This window comes from Tamandua tetradactyla, chromosome 1 (genome assembly GCF_023851605.1).
Source record: "Tamandua tetradactyla isolate mTamTet1 chromosome 1, mTamTet1.pri, whole genome shotgun sequence".
In the NCBI taxonomy this organism is placed as follows: domain Eukaryota; kingdom Metazoa; phylum Chordata; class Mammalia; order Pilosa; family Myrmecophagidae; genus Tamandua; species Tamandua tetradactyla.
This window is the reverse complement of record NC_135327.1, coordinates 191,560,111-191,576,140: the sequence shown is the minus strand read 5'-3', so window position 1 is coordinate 191,576,140 and position 16,030 is coordinate 191,560,111. Positions and strand designations below refer to the sequence as shown.

Genomic DNA, 16,030 nt, shown 5'->3' with positions numbered 1-16,030 from the left:
ACCAGGCATCATAGCTCAAAAATCAAACAGGGTTTACTTAGAGAGAGAGAGAGAAGTACAGAGCAACATACACAGAAACAAAGACAAAGAGAGTGTCACCTCTCTGATGGTTGTACACCTGAAAGCCTAGATACTGCTCTGATGACTCCATGCTGACATGTGGACATGGAACTGAGGGTAGTTTGTCTAACTTTCCAGAGTTCAAACAAAGTATCTACTATAACCACTTCCATCCTTAGCTTCACTTTTATTTATTCATGAAAGAATTATCTGACAATTAATATATTTTCCCAATTATTTTCAGAGCATAAACAGAGTCTACAGAAATGAGAATAAAACAATTATGGATCCCTGAATATAGTTCCTAAATTAATAAGCCAACATATACCTATTGTGAATTTGAACAAAATTAAGAATGACTATTGACATTTGTGAAGTGTCCTGTGTTAAGTAATGTTCGACCATTTTTAATCCTCAGAACAAGACCATAAATTATGAACAACTGCTCAGCTAAGTCTAATCAACAGAAAATGCAATGAAAAAAAAATAATGTGTGTGGATACACAATTCTGTGACAGTAAAAATCGTCTAATAGGTGTCCTAGCCAAGCTAATTATACCCGGCAAACCTGTGTATGAACTAGCAGAATGTCTCCAGGGTTCTTCTATCCTTTCACTTTTTAAATGAACACTAAAATACAAAGCAAAAAACATAGAAATAAATAACAGCATCTTTTATCTTGGTCCTTAAACACATATAAGGCAGGAAGTCATCTGTCCCTGGTGAGACGACAAATCGGGTTAAGCATTCTGTTAATCATGCTTTAATTTGGTTTGCTAATACCTGTCTTTTTCCCCTGCACATAATTGCTTCCTGACTCATCTTTGGCCAATGTCCAATAACTCCTCTTTCCTTGTTGGTAGGGAGTTTTGTGAAAAACACTTATTATTAAATGGTCTATACAGAGTAACCTCTTCAGAGAGATATTAGGTAATTTTAAAAACCTAGCAAAATTTGGTGGTTTTACCTTCACTCATAGCACCTAAGGGAGTGAAGATAAGAAAATTAGACTTAAAGGAAATGAACCATAAGATTTCTAAAACAAACAAAAAAATCCTTCTTATGCAAACTATTAATGAATATATTGCAATTTTTGGAATTCTCTAGCCCTATTGTCAACTATTTTTACCGATTTCCATTTCTTTGAGGATAGTTGTTTATAGAAAATTATTCTAAATCTAAGCCAAGATCCTGGCTTCCTGCTTTAAACTGCTGCACTTTAGTTGATCTTTTATGCTTTCAAATTGCCACAAGCTTTTTTAGCCAGTTGTCGCACTACCTTTCTTCCTTGGGAAAGCAGATAAAGCCTATGACTGCTGTTTCCCTAAGCATGTCCCCTATTATAACAGTCCTGCCCTTTAAGGAGTAGAATAGATTCACCATTGACACATAAATAATAATTTCCCAGGGACCTTCAAAAAAGGTGATTGATGACCTTGCCTTTGGGTATCTTTTCTTTTAAGTGATGGATGGGAACAAAACCCAAACCATACAGAAACCTTTTCACTGCAAATAGAAAACATGAATTGTGGATAGAAGACCGAGATCCAAAGAAGAATACAAACAAACATCAGAGTTGAGGAGCAAACAAATGTAGTTGGCAAATCTCTGCTTCTTAGAGAAGCTGACCTTCTTGGAACAGAATTGCAGCCAGTTGTCATGCTAACAAATAACTGCAGTGTTTATTTGAACAGTGTATTTGGATTATGCTCTTTAAAGTTTTAGAATTAATGGTTTAGAAATTGCATATTAAAGGGAATATAGAGCCACAAACCTGTCGCTGTGTATTTGCCCACGTCTCTCGGGTCTGCATAGGGATTTCATGTTTAAAATATTGCCATGTCCTGGAATACTAAAATCGAAAATGCTCTGGAAATGACTTTACAAATTAATGCTAAACCTTGAGGCCAGAGAATGTTAGGAATTAGAAAAAGATTTTTTCCTAATGTCACAGAGCTCAAATCTTGGTATGATGTAAATGGTCTAAGAGGAGGGATCGGCGCAATAGTGACTGCAGAAGTTGGTGGAGCGATGCTTTTTGCCCCAACTAAAGATCAAAGGCAACAGTGTAAAATAATGCATGGAAAAGTTAAAAATAAAGTGGCTTAATTTTTATAACTACAGCTATATTCATCTTTTGCCTATGAATCTAAGAACTAGCCTATATTGCAAAGTTAAAGTCAGAGGAAGTTCATTTCTGGAATTTAAATTAAGTTAACAAAACACCTACATTTGACCATATGGCAAAATGACTTCTTTTGGACAAAAAATTGCTGATGAATATTTGATATTTCCTAATCAGATCAGAATGACCTGGGTAACTCAAGACCTACTCAAGCTTATATTTGTGATGTAAAAGAATTCTCTTTCAGTGATTTGCTGAAACACACACATACCGTGGAGGTAGGTTAGATAAGGAAGGATGGAGGGGGAAGTGACCCTAAGATCCAAAACAAAAAGTTCCTTGTGGTGCACAAACCTACCTAGCCCCTGCACACCTAGCCCCCACTCAGTTCACGATGACAAGAGCCATTGAAAAGTATAGCTCATCAATCCCTTATTAGCATAGCCAGAGGGGAAAGGGCCACTCCAAGTCCTTATAATGCAAGGATCCTGACCTCACAGGGCTTCTCTTCCTCTGGAGAATGCCAGCACTCATCTTCCTTTGAGCATGAATTAACATTTTGAGCTGTACACACTGGCCAGTCTTTGGATTCTTTAGCTGCACACACTGACTAGTCCTCAAGTTCTTTCCTGCAGCTGAGTCAAGAATATTCACAGCATCAGCCCCTGGTTAAGGTCACAACTTCACTGAAAATTCCAGGGGCTCTCTGGCATCCAGTAAAGAATTCCTGAACCTCTGCTGCATCCAGTCTAGAACTTCCTGGGCTCTGCAGCCTTCAGTTGAGAAATCCCAGGGCTCTCCCTGGCATCTACCTGAGAACTTGCAGCGTTCTCCAGCATCGAGCTTATTCAACTATTTGGCTATACACACTACTAGTCCTTGAATTCTTTCCTATGACTGAGTTAAGAACCCTCATGGTGCCAGCCTTTGGTGGAGGTCTTGGTTTCTCTGGGAACTCCCCGGGATGTCTGGCATTGCCACCACAGCCAACAACAACAGCAAGAGGTTAAAGTTGGGAGAGTATAAGATTTAAAGTAATCTGACTTAAAAATAGGGTATGTGGACCTCTTACTTGGGTAACGGTACTTTTCATACACTAGGTTTGTAATAGTTCTTTTCTCTTTTGGCTGAGGGGGAGAGGAAGGGTTCCTGCATAGGCTGGGAAAAGAACCTGGGTCTCCCGCATGGCAAGCAAGAATTCTACCACTAATATACCTTTTCACCCTGCCGAAATAAATGGTTTTAAATTGAGGACTTTAGAGTTGGATACTCAGTTGCCTGTCCCTTTCTACTCACCACTGGAAAAGTGTCCAACCCTTCAGTGGTAGAAAAAGCCAGGAAGAGCAGCTGAGGCACAGGCACCATGGCAATCCGCGATCAGTTTTTGAATGCTACCAGGGGACTGAGTGTCTGAGAACAGCTGCCTCATGTGCAGCCAAGTCTACTGGTGTGACAGTACAATTACTTGGGCCCACTCACCCAGGTGTATAGACCTGGTACTGCCCATGGCAGCTGCCTTGTGAGCAGGAACAGCAGCCCTTCAGTGATATATCCAAAGAGATTTCAAGCATGTCCTATTTCAATGTTCAATCAAGCTATGGATTATTTATTCTTCTCTAAAGGAACATTCAGAAATGACAAAGAACATTCTCCACTGAGAAACACTAACCAGCAACTTTTTGTTTGTTTGTTTGTTAACCTAACAGAGGTCTGTTTGTTTAAACTGAACAGAGGGATTGCTGAGGGGTCATACTAGGGGATAAGGAGATCTTGTTTCTTCTTCTAGTACAATGAGGTGGAATGAAAAAAAGAAATGGCCTAAAATCGGCCATTTGTAGGCAGAACAAGGCATTGTCCTGAGGGAAATACTGGGTAGGAACAGAGTCTAAACAGAAATAAACAAAGAGAAGGCGTGGTTTTGGTTTTGTATATGTCTCTGAAATCAAGCCTGTGTGCTTGAAAACTCCTTGGAATTTTATTTATTTATTTTTTTTCCAGTTGCCCAGCTGGGCTCCTCTCTGTAAGATAATGCTGGAAAGGATGCTAGTTCCCTTAATGCATCTAGCAGTCTTAAATTAAAATTAATAAATTTGCAAATGTTGTTGGTAATACATGAGCGTTTTCAAACCCTGTAAGAGCTGAAAAAATAAATAAAAACAACAAAATAAAAATTAATGCAATATTAAAATATAAGGAGGAGGGAGAATGCTAGGCACAGTTTCAAATACATTATATGTGTTATTTCAAGAATCCTAATAGCAATACCAGGGGGAAAGTGGTATTATAATTATCTCCATTCTATAGGTGAGGAAACTGTTGTCCCAAGAATGTAAATAACTTGCCCAAATTTACACAACTTGATTAGCTTGGACTGGGGATTCAATAATCTAAGAATGCGTCGAGTACCAGACTCCACACATATTCAACCAATTATACTACAGCTGCTTCTCCTATTAGAGCCTGTAGACATGAAATATGAGAAATATATGAGAAAATAGAATGAAGTAAAACAAAACCCACAAAACCAGCTTAAATGGCTTGGTCTGCAATAGCAGCCTAGCAAAGTTACACACATTTTGTGTCTGAACGTATGAAAAATGTTTTTCTGCTGCTGGCTACAGTCAAAGGTTCTCAAAGTGTGGTGTCCAGATTAAAACACAGAACCTGTTAGAATTGTAAATTCTTAGGCCCCAGGGCAGGTTTACCAGAATGAGAAATTTTCATAGTAAGGCCTTGCAATGTTTTACCAAGCCCAGGGTGAATCTGATGCCTGATCAAGTTTGAGAATCACTAGCCTAAGATGAATCTTGGCAGATATTGCTGTTCCCGTTGGGGAGAGAAATGGTTGCTGGCATGGATCTTGCTGAGTTATTACATGAACTGTATGCACACTGAAGTTTGTAGGTTTCCAGCCTGCAGGGGGCCCTTCCCACTTACTGTAACTATGCCTTCTCTGGGCAGGTTTTGCACTAAGAGAGCACAAAATTGACTTTCTAAATCTTGGCTTTCCCTATGTTACCCAGACCCAAGCCTTTCAGAAGCATCCATTGGACGAATCAATAAAATTATCTCCTCTTTTCACTCTCTTGTTGCTGCAGAAAAAAATGATAAAGCTCCTGAGAAAACTTGCAAGAATTCATAGTGTATTGTTCCCCTTCCCCACTCACACATACCTGAACCATGAATAATATACACGATAATGTGTGGTGTGACAGTTGAAATAGAAGTCAATGTTTTTTGGTCATTGCCATAAATTAAAAAGGGAGAACATGATTCTGGGCAGCTGCCCAGAGGCCCTGGAGTTTGTTCTACACAGCGTGGCAGAGAGTGGCTCATTTATTTGCAATGCTGTGACTTTCTAGAAGATCAAGTGCCCCTATGTACAACTCGAGCCACAAAAAATACTTAAAAGAGCAATATAAATTACTTTATGTTCCACTCTTTCAAATAATCAAAATCAAGTTTCCTACCTGTCCTTGTCAGCCTCCCCTCATTCACATACCAAAGTCAGTTACACTCAGAGCGAGTCTATCCTTATCTTTTAAACATATGTTAAAAGTACAAATATAACCATATATTTAAGACTATATTAACATTTAAATATGGATATATTATGACTATTGATTTCTTTTTCCCTTGAAAAAGCACTAGGCAATTTGATCTCTCTCTCAACATAGCTGCGTACAAATGAGATAAACAATGTCTAAATATCTTGGTAGGGAAATTTCAATGTGATTTTTATATAACCTTAGAAAAACTATTAAAAAACACTGTACACTATAATTGTGGAGAAAAACAGGATTATTCTTCTAGTGGTCATGAACAGGACTCTATTTTTAAATAGTTACTTTAACATAAAAATCCAGCAAAATTATTATTTGGAACAGTAAAATATTTGCTTAAGGTGTTAAGTTCAGCAACTTTGGCATATTATATTGCAACTATTTACAGATAGAGAGAGGGCATAACCTTAAATGTGAAATCCAACTGAATAGCCATAAAGAACATATTACTCTTAGTTCTGACCTGGCAGGCTCTATGACCTTGAATGTCTCAACAACTCTCCATTTTTTTTTCTTTCTGGATTTCCATAAATTTAGTGGAAATAATGATTAAAAAGTTTCCCAAGACTTTAATATGCATACATTATTTAAAATGACAACAAAGCATTGCTATTTTAATAGATAATATCATAGTTTGTAAATATTTGAAAACGTCCAAATTTTGCCATTGTTCCTAATAAGGTCATAACACATGAAGACAGATCAAAGTAGATGAGCTACTTTCAGATTGTGATATTTGAACTCTTTGTTAGGCATTTCCAGAAATACAAATATTAGCATAGCCATAGTCTACCCACAGGCAGTGTGAAAACACCCAGAGGCATACCATTTTACTGTAGTTGTAGGACATGGAGGAGAAAGCAGATGCACAATAAATTTCAATTGATGTGAAAATAGGAAAATCTTAAAACAGAGGGAAAGTTTCATAGTTAACATTACATTTGAGTGTTAAATTCACAACCTCTCTTCCCAGAACAAGTGTCAAAATTTGTCCCCCAAGGAGCTTATTTGAAATGTCATTTCCTAGTCCCCTTCAAGATTTTCTGTCTCTGGGGATGGGACCCATGCATTTACAAGTGTCTTAGATGTGTCTGCCTCAGCTAATCCATAAACTGCTGTGAAAAACAGTATTTTAAAAGATAATGGAGGAAGATATGAAAAAATATGAAGCACAGGAAGTATGGCATTGGGGAAAGATTCTTCACAATATGGAGGGACGGCAGATTGATGATTTTTTTAGCAGAGTCTTGTTATCATATGTCATGTGCTATTAGTGAGCCAGCTAGGAGCCCATGTGCCTTGGGTCTCTATCTATTCACCAACTTGTCTTATTTTTTATTAGGGAAATTGAGGGTTCACAGGAAAAAAACCATGCATAAGGGTTCCACATGCAACTCTATTATTAATACCTTACATTGGTTTGGTATATTTGTTACAATTGATGAAAGTACATTTTTATAACTGTACTAATACTATAGTCCATGGTTTACCTTAGGTTTCACTGTGTTGTACAGTCCCATGGATTTTTAAAAAAAATTAATTCTAGTAATATATATACAACCTAAAACTTCCTCTTTGAGTGATATTTAACCATATAATTCAGTGTTGTTAATCAAATTCATAATGTTATGCACTATCACCACCAGCTATACTAAAAATTTTCCTTCATTCCAAAAGCCAAACTTTGTACAATTTTAAGCATTAATTCCTTATTTTCTGCCCCACCCTGTCCCCTGGTAGCCTTTACTCTAGATTAATTCTATGAGTTTGCTTATTCTAATTATTTCATATCAGGGAGGTCACAATATTTGTCATGTACCCGCGTCAAGCACTGGGGTAGTGGCCAGACTCTACAATCCCCCAAACATTTGGAAAACTGGAGTGGCAGCACACTTCCTGAACAACAAGGTGAAATGCTTGCCCTCTCCAATTGCTGAGACATACTCACACTTTCCATATACATGGGTGGACTCATACTCTTGGTCTGAGAAAATATCTTCAGTCCAAATCTCTGCTTCCATGGTTCTGCCTTTGAAGTTATTTTTCCCTCTATCTGTCCCTTTACTGTCCCATTTAATCCAGGCTGGCAATGGTTCCAGTCGTACAGATCTTGCAAAAACACTTGTTAGTTTTGCATGTAGTATACAGGGGTTGAAATCATCAGACAAAAGAACTTTCTACAAATCCTTTCTGGATAACTGCATTTCCAGTCCTGTCTTGCACTGAAAGGGTTTTTTGGCTCCAGCTCAGTTAAACTCTCACATGGAGCACTATTCTCTGGGGACTTGATTTCTAGAAGCTCAAAATTTTCCAAAACATCAATTTCTGGTTTATTTGTGCCCAGAAGTTCAATTTTCAGCTTTTCCATTTCTTCTTGCATTTTACTATCAGCTGCAAGGAGAAACCAGGCTACACTTTCCACATTTACCTTGGAAATCTCCTCAGTTAACTATCCAAGTTTGTCAAGTTCAAATTCTACCTTCCATATAATATCAGAACTCAATTTTGCCAAGTACCCTGCCACTGTAAAACAAGGGTTGCCTTTCTTTCTTTACAATGACACATTCATCATTTCTGTCTAAGGTTTAATTGGAAGTACCTTTAGCATCCATATTTCTACCAACAGTCCCTTAAAAGCAACCTAGCTCATTCTATCAAACACCTCATTATTCTTCCAGCTTCATTTGAAATTACCCAATTCCAAAGCCATTCCCACACTTTTGGTATTTGCAACAGCAGCATCCCATTTCCCTTGTGCCAAAATCTGTTTTTGTTTCCTAGGCTATTGAAAGCAGAAATGGGTTGACTTAACAATGGGAATGTATTAGCTTACAGTTTTGAGGCTGAGTAAAGTGTCCAAATGATGGCATCCTCAAACAGATGCCTTCTTCCTAAAGAAGATCTTTGACTCCTCTGCCACAGGGCAAGGCACATGGTAGTGTTGGCTGGTCTCTCCCTTATCTTGCTGGTTTGTGGCTTTCAGTTTCTTGCTTCTGTGGCTTTCTATCTCCTTGCCTGAATTTCATTCTCTTAAAGAGGATGCCAGTAAAAGGGTTAAGACCCACCTTGGGCCATGCCTTAATGAAGTAACCTCAGCCAAAGATCCTACTTACCACAGGGTTATACTTATGGAATGCATTGATATTAAGGACATAATTTTCTGGGGCACATACATTTCCAAACCACCACAGTGGTGTATTATATTAATAGACTTTCTATGTTGAACTACCCTTGCATATAGACTTTCTATGTTGAACTACCCTTGCATTCCTGGATAAATCCCACTAGATTGTGGTGTAAAATTATTATTATTATTTTTTTTACAATCAGTAATTCTTAATAACATCACATAGTTGCATATTCATCATTTCTTAGTACATTTGCATCGATTTAGAAAAAGAAATAAAAAGACAACAGAATAAGAATTAAAACAATAATAGAAAGAAAAAAAAACAAAAAAAACAAAAACAAAAAACCTATACCTCACATGCAGCTTCATTCAGTGTTTTAACATAATTGCATTACAATTGGGTAGTATTGTGCTGTCCATTTCTGAGTTTTTATATCCAGTCCCGTTGTATAGTCTGTATCCCTTCATCTCCAATTATCCCTTCTCTTTTTTTTTTTTTTTTTAATTAACGGAAAAAAAGAAATTAACCCAACATTTAGAGATCATACCATTCTACACATGCAATCATTAATTCTTAACATCATCACATAGATGCATGATCATCATTTCTTAGTACATTTGCATTGGTTTAGAAGAACTAGCAACATAACCGAAAAAGATATAGAATGTTAATATAGAGAAAAAAATAAAAGTAATAATAGTAAAATCAAAACAAAACAAAACAAAACAAAACAAAAACCTATAGCTCAGATGCAGCTTCTTTCAGTGTTTTAACATGATTACTTTACAATTAGGTATTATTGTGCTGTCCATTTTTGAGTTTTTGTATCTAGTCCTGCTGCACAGTCTGTATCCCTTCAGCTTCAATTACCCATTGTCTTACCCTGTTTCTAACTCCTGCTGAACTCTGTTACCAATGACATATTTCAAGTTTATTCTCGAATGTCCGTTCACATCAGTGGGACCATACAGTATTTGTCCTTTAGTTTTTGGCTGGATTCACTCAGCATAATATTCTCTAGGTCCATCCATGTTATTACATGGTTCATAAGTTTATCTTGTCTTAAAGCTGCATAATATTCCATCGTATGTATATACCACAGTTTGTTTAGCCACTCTTCTGTTGATGGAGATTTCGGCTGTTTCCATCTCTTTGCAATTGTAAATAATGCTGCTATAAACATTGGTGTGCAAATGTCCGTTTGTGTCTTTGCTCTTAAGTCCTTTGAGTAGATACCTAGCAATGGTATTGCTGGGTCGTATGGCAATTCTATATTCAGCTTTTTGAGGAACCGCCAAACTGCCTTCCACAGTGGTTGCACCCTTTGACATTCCCACCAACAGTGGATAAGTGTGCCTCTTTCTCCGCATCCTCTCCAGCACTTGTCATTTTCTGTTTTGTTGATAATGGCCATTCTGGTGGGTGTGAGATGATATCTCATTGTGGTTTTGATTTGCATTTCTCTAATGGCCAGGGACATTGAGCATCTCTTCATGTGCCTCTTGGCCATCCATATTTCCTCTTCTGAGAGGTGTCTGTTCAAGTCTTTTTCCCATTTTGTAATTGGGTTGGCTGTCTTTTTGTTGTTGAGATGAACAATCTCTTTATAAATTCTGGATACTAGACCTTTATCTGATATATCATTTCCAAATATTGTCTCCCATTGTGAAGGCTGTCTTTCTACTTTCTTGATGAAGTTCTTTGATGCACAAAAGTGTTTAATTTTGAGGAGTTCCCATTTATTTATTTCCTTCTTCAGTGCTCTTGCTTTAGGTTTAAGGTCCATAAAACCGCCTCCAATTGTAAGATCCATAAGATATCTCCCAACATTTTCCTCTAACTGTTTTATGGTCTTAGACCTAATGTTTAGATCTTTGATCCATTTTGAGTTAACTTTTGTATAGGGTGTGAGAGATGGGTCTTCTTTCATTCTTTTGCATATGGATATCCAGTTCTCTAGGCACCATTTATTGAAGAGACTGCTCTGTCCCAGGTGAGTTGGCTTGACTGCCTTATCAAAGATCAAATGTCCATAGATGAGAGGGTCTATATCTGAGCACTCTATTCGATTCCATTGGTCGATATATCTATCTTTATGCCAATACCATGCTGTTTTGACCACTGTGGCTTCATAATATGCCTTAAAGTCAGGCAGCGCGAGACCTCCAGCTTCGTTTTTTTTCCTCAAGATGTTTTTAGCAATTCGGGGCACCCTGCCCTTCCAGATAAATTTGCTTATTGGTTTTTCTATTTCTGAAAAATAAGTTGTTGGGATTTTGATTGGTATTGCATTGAATCTGTAAATCAATTTAGGTAGGATTGACATCTTAACTATATTTAGTCTTCCAATCCATGAACACGGTATGCCCTTCCATCTATTTAGGTCTTCTGTGATTTCTTTTAGCAGTTTTTTGTAGTTTTCTTTATATAGGTTTTTTGTCTCTTTAGTTAAATTTATTCCTAGGTATTTTATTCTTTTAGTTGCAATTGTAAATGGGATTCGTTTCTTGATTTCCCCCTCAGCTTGTTCATTGCTAGTACATTATACTTTCAAATTCCACTTTTGAGGTCTAACATTTAATCAAGTTTTACATGCTGCTTATATTCCTTTTTGCTTCCGAAAAATTTGGCCCATTTCCATGCAAAAGGAGGCATATATTAAAATTGCATATTAACTGTTCAACTTAATGAATGCAAGACATTTTTAAAAACTGGAATGGAATTGTTTGGTCCCATGAAGTTCCGTGATTTTAGATTTCATTATGGTATAATTTTTTATGTCCCAAATTTTGTGTATAATGATTAATAATTTCCCCTTAATTCTGAGTTTGAGGAAAAAAAAAAAAAGAAAGGAGAGGATTTATAACCAGTAGCCTTGTTGCTCTTCATTGTCAGGCTATCACACATTCATCAACATCTTGGGTATAACTTTCTTTGGACCCTGAAATAAGTTGGAAAATTCATCATTGGTACTTTAGAGTTTAACACTCGGGAAAAAAAAAGTGGTTTTGTGCAACCATGTCTGGAATTCCAGTTTACCATTAAAAACATGCAGAGTGAAGATTTTCTTCTCTGAATTCCTGTACATAGTGAGGAATTCTACACAAGTTCTTTATATTTTGGCAGATTTGTGCATATAAAATAGGCTACTTGACTTATAAATTTTCTCCTGGCTGGTACTGTGGCTCTGTAGCAGTGAAGTAGTCTTCCAAGAAGGACTGAATATATTCAAATGTTGGTCATTCATCAGGGTCCTTCTTCCAGCAAAGGTTCATCAATTCATGCAGGGATTCTGGACAGCCTTGAGGGCAAGGCATCCTGTATCCTCGTTCCACCTGTTCCAGCACTTCCCGGTTTACCATGCCTGGATATGGTACTCTGCCCTTCGTTACTAGTTCTGTCTGTAGAATTCCAAATGACCACACATCAGACTTTATTGTAAACTGACCATACAGTGCAGCCTCAGGAGCTGTCCATTTGATTGGAAATTTTGCACCTTGTCTTGCAGTATATTCATTGTCTTCTATTAACCTTGCTAAACCAAAATCTGCTATTTTGCATACAAGGTTTTCTCCTACAAGAATATTAGCAGCCCGAAGGTCACGGTGAATATAGTTCATTCTTTCAATATATGCCATGCCATCAGCAATCTGAGCAGCCATATCAACCAGTTGTGGGAGCTTTAAATACTTTCCATCTCCCTCCTTTAAGAAATCTAGTAAACTCCCTTTTGACATAAATTCAGTGACAATGTAAATTGGCTCTTCAGATACAACGGCATATAGTGGAACAAGTTTATCATGTCTTAACTTCTTCATGATCTGAGCCTCTTGCAGAAAAGCTTCTGGCATCATTGTACCTGGTTTTAATGTTTTGATTGCTACTTTTGTAGTTCTGTTCCATGTTCCCATCCATACTTCACCAAAACATCCTTGTCCTAGTTTAACCTCTAGTCGCAAAGATTCTCAGGGATTTCCCAAGCATCTTTTGCTAGACCTTGAGTCTGGGGTTTCACAGTTGGACACACAGTTGTCAACTTATGGCATAAACCATCAGCATGCTCTGTGTAGTGTTTCACCAATTTCTGCAGAGTATCAAATTGTGCTCTGGTTGTGATGTAGTATCCACCATTGTCAAGTTTCCTAATTTTGTAGTGTTTCACATTGTCACCTCTTACCTCATCCCAGTCACGAATAGAGAGGGAATAAGCACCTTTAGTTATTTCACTCTCTCTTACCAAGAAAATACCTCGTTGATTCCCAGGATTCAGAAGTAATCTTTCAGCATCTTTTCTCCCCATTTTGCCAAAATACCATTCTTCTGCCTGAATGGAATCTGCCGGTGCTACATAATTGCTAGGGATATAACCATTCTTTCCTGTAGCAATTGATCTTGCTTCCCACCAGTCTCCTTCCGTATTGTTAATTATTTGAAATCTTTCACCCTTCTTAAATGAAAGGTCTTCTGTGGTTCTAGCTTCATAATCATATAAGGCCACAAATATAGTAACACCACCTGTTAAACCAGTAGGATATGAAGTTGGCACCACCGAGAATGAGGAAGATGCTCCTCCAAAAGGTGTCACCCCTGAGGATCCTCCAAATGGTGTTATGGAAAGATTGCTAAAATTAACAGATGTTCCCTTTGTAGACGATGATGGTGACATTGCAGTGTGCTCTGCTCCATAATGGGTGACACTTGTGCTGACAGGTTCTGGAGTGTTTTCAGTTCTATATTTAATGGCTGGACTTTTGTTCTCCTTACTTTTAACGCAGCCCATTATTAAATCTGTTCCCTGGCCGCGATCGCAGGAGCCGCTGCCGCGGCAGCTCAGGTGGAGGGGAGGGGGCGGCGGGCGGCGGGCAGCGGCGAGGCCCGCGGGGCCCTCTGCCTCCTCCTCCACCTCCGCGTCCGGGGGCGCCCGGCAGCGGCGACGACGGCAGAGCCGGACCCGGACTCGTTACTCTAAAATTATTTTAATGTGTTGTTGGATTCAGTTTGTTAATATTTTGTTGAAGATTGTTCCATATACATCCATAAACGATATTATTGTACAATTTTCTTTTCTTGTGGTTTCTTTTTCTGGCTTTGGTATGAGTGCGATATTGGCCTCATGGAATGAATTAGGGAGTGTTCCAGCTTGCTAGCTGTCAAAATGTGATATACCAGAACTAGGATGGCTTTTAAAAAGGGGAATTTAATAAGTTTTAGTTTACAGTTCTAAGGCCAAGAAAATATCCCAATTACAACAAGTCTATAAAAATGTCCAAATTAAGGCACCAACAAGAGGTTACCTTCACTTAAGAAAGGCTGATGAAGTCCCGGTTTCTCTTTTAACTGGAAAGGCACATGGCAAACATGAGAACATCTACTATCTTCCCCTCCAGGCCTTTTGCTTCATGAAACTCCCCAGGGGTGTTCTCCTTCTTCATCATCAAAGGTCACTGGCTGGTGGACTCAGTGGGTTCTCTTGTCATTATGTCATGGCTCTCATCATTTTCAAGCTTTGTCCAAAGTGCTTCCTCTTTTAAAGGATTCCAATAAATGGGTGGAGTCACATCTGTTTCTAATGAAAAGCTAATACCTAAAAGTGGGTAAGTCACATCTCTGTGGAGATAATCTAATCGAGTTTCCAATCTACATTATTGTACAGGGCTTATAAGAAACGGTTGCACCCACAAGATTGATTAGGATTAAAACACAGCTTTTCTAGGGTACATAAATCCTTTCAAACCAGCACAGGGAGTGTTTCCTCTTCAATTTTTTGGAATAGTTTCAGCCAGATTGATATCAATTATATTGAAATGAAGCCATCTGGTCCTGGGCTTTTCTTTGTTGGGAAGTTTTTGATAACCGAAAAATCTCTTTTTTGGTTTGTTGAGATCTTGTATTTCTTCTTGAGTCAGTGTAGATAGTTTGCATAGTTCTAGGAATTTGTCCACTTCATCTAGGCTATCTAGTTTGTTGGCACATAGTTGTTGATAGTATCCTTTTATAGTCTTTTTTATTTCTGTGGGGTCTGTAGTAATGATCCTCTTTCCATATCTGATTTTAAAATTTGTATCTCCTCTCTTTTTTTCTTTAGCATTCTAGCTAAAGGTTTGTCAAATTCATCAATCTTTTCAAGACTCAAATTTTAGTTTTGTTGATTCTGTTGTTTGTTTTATTCTTTATTTCATTTATCTCTGCTCTAATCTTTGTTTATCTTCCTTTGGATTGCTTTGGGCTCTGTTTGGTTTTTTCTTTCTCTGTTTCCTTTAGTTTTGAGGTTAGGTCTCTGATTTGACATCTTTCTTCTTTTTTAATATAAGCATTTAGGGGTATAAATTTCCCTCTCAGCATTGTCTTTTCTGTACCTCACATGCTTTAGTATATGTGTTCTCATTTTAATTTGCCTCAAAGTATTTCCTAATTTCCCTTCTGATTTTCTTTTTAACTTGTTGTTATGGGTATGCTGAATATGTTGTCTTAATTGCACATATTGGGATTTTTCATTTCTTACCAATTTATAGCTTCATTCCTTTGTGATTGGAGATACACTGCATGATTTCCATATTTTTTAATTTATTGAGACTTGTTTTATAGCCCAAAACAAGTCTATACTGGAGAATGATTCATGTGCAGTAAAGATGAATGTGTACTCTCTTGATATTGGATGAAATTGCTCTATATGCATCTGTGAGGTCTAGTTGATTTAGAGTATCATTCAAGTCTTAACTTTCCTTACTGATCTTCTATCTAGATAGTCTATCCATTGTTGAAAGTGGTGTAGTAAAGTCTACTATTACTTAGAACCATCAATTTCTCCCTTCAAATATGTCAGTATTTGTTTCATATATTTTGGGGCTCTGCTGTTAGGTGCAAATAAATTAATAATTGTTATATCTTCTTATTGAATTGATCCCTCTGTCAGTATATACTGACCTTTTTCTCTCATAATAATTTTGACATAAAGTATATTTTAACTGACATTAGCATAGCTAGCTAAGGTCACTTTTGGTCACCACTTGCACAGTACAGCTTTTTACATCATTTCACTTTCAGCCTACTTATGTTTGAATTTACACTGAATCTCTTGTAAACAGCATATGCTTAGTCATGCTTTTTATTCATTCTTCCCCTTTCTCTCTTCTCCTTCTGGGACTCTCATA

The 16,030-nt window shown here is 37.5% G+C and overlaps 1 protein-coding gene and 1 pseudogene across 1 annotated transcript in view; both read right to left on the bottom strand.

The window, feature by feature from the left end:
- The window catches only part of CNTNAP2 (contactin associated protein 2), a 1,376,829-nt gene that overhangs the window by 936,701 nt on the left and 424,098 nt on the right, over positions 1 to 16,030 (bottom strand). The window lies entirely within an intron of this gene.
- LOC143673763 (tyrosine-protein kinase Yes pseudogene) lies at positions 11,423 to 13,819 on the bottom strand (annotated as a pseudogene).